Genomic DNA, 3,616 nt, shown 5'->3' with positions numbered 1-3,616 from the left:
CCGCCCCCCAGTCCGGCGCCCACCAATCAGAAGAAAACTAGAGGCGGTGACTCCCTAGGGTTTTCCCTCGTGGCTGGAAGGGCGGGGGAAGGGGCGGGGAGAAAGTCGGAGGGCCGAGGAAGTGGGGTGAGAGAGTGACGTGGCGTGGCCCGAGAGCCCGCCTGCCAATGACAGAGCAGCGGCAGACGACGAGAGCCAACTGGAGCGGAGTGAGAGGTTCTCCGACCAATTGGAGCTCAATGAGAGCAGATGGAGGCCAATGGAGACTGCGCGTCCCACCACTGGGGAGAGATGGTCAAGTGTGGGAGGCGAGTTGGTCCCAGTTTGAGAGTGTGTCAGGTTGCCTAGCAACCGGAGCTAGGCTTCACCTGTTAGGATTTCTGAAATACCTCATACTTGATTTGAATTGAATCTTAACGTTTTCTACTTTCTAGAGCAGTAAAGTGCGCCTGGATAGCAAATTGGAGTAGAATACTTCAATCAGATTGTGTAAATTTGTAAATATTCTAAATACGCAATTCTAAATCCCCAATTTTGTCACTTCTATTCAAAACTACCTTGACTTTCAAAGAAACTGCCATTGAGACAATTCTTCCTAACTAAACCTAAGATAGGATAGTTTAGGGGTTAGACATCAGTGAGAAGCGTGCAGGGCCTTGTCTGGGAAGGGAAGTTGATCCTGAGTTTAAGGATTTTTGCTAGGCCATGCACTCTGAGGTAAGGGACTCCATCTGGTCCCTTCCCCACTGTGTCTTCTGAGCTTGACATGTTGTAGGTGCCAAATAAATGGTTGTTTGAAAGAAGGAAGGGGCCTCTTAATTATCAGCATAGCAAATCCATAGGATGAGACCTGCCTTACCCCACCAGAAAATAGATAGAAGCAATTCAAGCTAGAGGAAATCTCTAAAACATTGTTTGGGGGAATCCAAAGGTGGACAATTATGGCCTTACCTTAGACTCTGCCTCTTCCTGGTCTCTTAGTCAGGTAGAGAAACCATAATACTTAGCTTTGGTGAGGGGCCGTGAGGGAGGCTAAGAGTTGTTTGTATCTGCCCCCCATTTTGGTTTCATTACCACCTAGGAATGCAGTTGATAAGGGGCCATTGATAATTCTATGCTTCACACAACTATTGTTCTGTCAAATTTATTATCCACTATAGATGCTAACCTAGTAAGAGACATTCTCAGCAGCAAAGTGGCAAAATATGTTGGAAATGGAACCATTGTGAAGTAGTTGGTGGCATAAGCTACTTGGGGACAAGGACCACTCAATAATGGTTATCACTCCACAGTATTGCCCGTGACGTTCATTCTGTTCTGAATCATCATTTTCATACCTTCATAAAGTAGCTAGATGATAAATAGAGAAGGACATTGCCTGTGATCAATAGCAATTTGGCAAGGGGGTGAAGGATTAAAATTCTTGGCATGTTAGAATGTTTTGAAAGGTAGTAAGGACATACAGAGAAAGAAAATAAAGTTTTGTCCTCAGAAAGGGATAGCAAATAATTGCAACTCCAAAAATACACGATAGGTAATGATTAGCTAGATAGTCTTGAGGATGACGATCTTGCACAATTGGAAATTTCCACAAAGCACAGACTGTCTTTTTGAGCAAATTAATCTTCCATTAAGCAAAGTGAGCATGGTTATTGATTATTGGGAAGCCAAGCGATAGACAACAAAATGGATTACTAGTTAGATATAGAACATCTAAATTGAATTTTAAAAAGCCAGATTCTGGGATTCTTTGAAATATAATACTAGTAGATTATACCAGGCTACACAAATATCAGGTATGGCCTATGCAATTCAGGGCAAAGTACACATATATTTATCATGCAAGGGAGTGCAAGTTTTTTGAGCCATTATTTGACACAAACACAATGAAGTCAATGTCATACTTGAAGGTCATTTAAGACATGTTAAAATATATGTTTTATTATATTGTTTCTAAATGTAATGCCAAGTATTATTGGTCAAGCATGTATATAGCATCTATACATCAAAGATAAAATATAATTTGTACTGCCCTACTTTGAAAGGAAAAAAAACTTCTTAAGAGGCAGGAAGATATTATAATGACATTTAGTATTATGAATTCATCTATGGAACAAACATTTACTTTTTACCTGCTCTGTGGCAGGGATTGTGTTAGACCTGTACTGTCCAATAAGGAAAGCACTAGCTACATGTGGCTATTGAGCATTTGAAAAGTGGCTAGTCCAAAGCGAGATGTGCTGTAAACATAAAATATATACCAGAATTTAGAGACAGTACACACACAAAAAATTTAAATATATCACTGATAATTTTTACATTGACTACATGTTATATGATAGTATTTTGGTTATTTGGGGTTAAATAAAAAATGTTATTAAAATTAATTTTACCTGTTTCTTTTCAATTTTTAATGTAGCTTCTAGAAAATGAAAAATTACATATACAGCTCACATGAGTGGCTCCTATTTGTGCTAGACAATAGGAATACATAACTGGAAGATATAGACTGTCCTCAAAGAGAACAAAAAGAGTCAAAGAGTCTAAAAGTGGAGAAGAGGGAGAGAGAGCACAGTAAATACAGCAGGGGACTGAGTTTCATACTACAAGTCAAAAGGAAAAAGGCACCAATCTTTATTTTTCTCTAAGGAATCTAAACTTTACAGCTGCTGTCTCACTAGATAATAGGTAGAAGGGGATGAAGTGGGAAGAACCTTTAAATTTGCCAATGAAAGGCACCTCCATTTCTTCTGGTTTAAACAGCTTTATTTTGCCTAAATATTTAGTCGATTCAAAGTTTAATTCCCTGCCAGGCTATTTCTCCTCAAGCTCTCTACTTGGCAAGATGGAATCCAGATTTCATGGAGCTTCCTGCATTGCTGTTATATCACAAGAGGAAACTCAGCCCTGCATGTGAGTTCTTGTCCTGGCTCTTAGCTGACCAGGACCCTGCTTTGGCTCTCTGTGCCTTCAGCAGCCCTATAACAGCCCTCAGCTAGAGGCTCACTCAGCCCGTTTTGCAGCACATCCCCTCAATCCTGACACCTGGAATTTCAGCTCTCTTCTTTCCTATGTATGACATGAGGAGCTTTGTGGTATTTCCACACCACTTGGGATCTAAGGGTGGCTCAGAGCCCTGTTGATACCTGACTGCACAATGACACTAGTTCCACCTCACTGCTATGCTCCAAAGTAAGCTTGTGGTTCCCAGGGAGATGGTCTCCTCTTTCCAGACACCTGGAGGGTTTTAAGTGGAAAGTGGATTGAAAGCCTCACTGATTTAGCATTCCCACAGAGACAACCCAGTATCGTTTCCAACAATGCTGCTCTCTAGGGTTTTGCCTCTTGCCCTTCCTCTTTCCCATCTCGCCCCCAAAAAGGTTATTACCATAGGAGGATGCATGAAAGGTATTTTTAAAATAGCACAATTAGTAATTACAATACAGTTCAAAAAGCTACAAAAAGAAGCATACCCAAAGGACAATGGAAGTTCAAAAAAGGAATATCTAATACAGCCTGGTAGTTAAGGAAGATTTCCCAAAACGGGTGACACTCATTCATTTATCACATTGGTAAATCTTTATTAAACACTACTGTGTGTCAGGCACTGCTCTAG

Source organism: Galeopterus variegatus, unplaced genomic scaffold (assembly GCF_000696425.1).
Source record: "Galeopterus variegatus unplaced genomic scaffold, G_variegatus-3.0.2 Scaffold1658, whole genome shotgun sequence".
Lineage (NCBI taxonomy): Eukaryota > Metazoa > Chordata > Mammalia > Dermoptera > Cynocephalidae > Galeopterus > Galeopterus variegatus.
Note: the sequence above shows the minus strand (reverse complement) of the source record.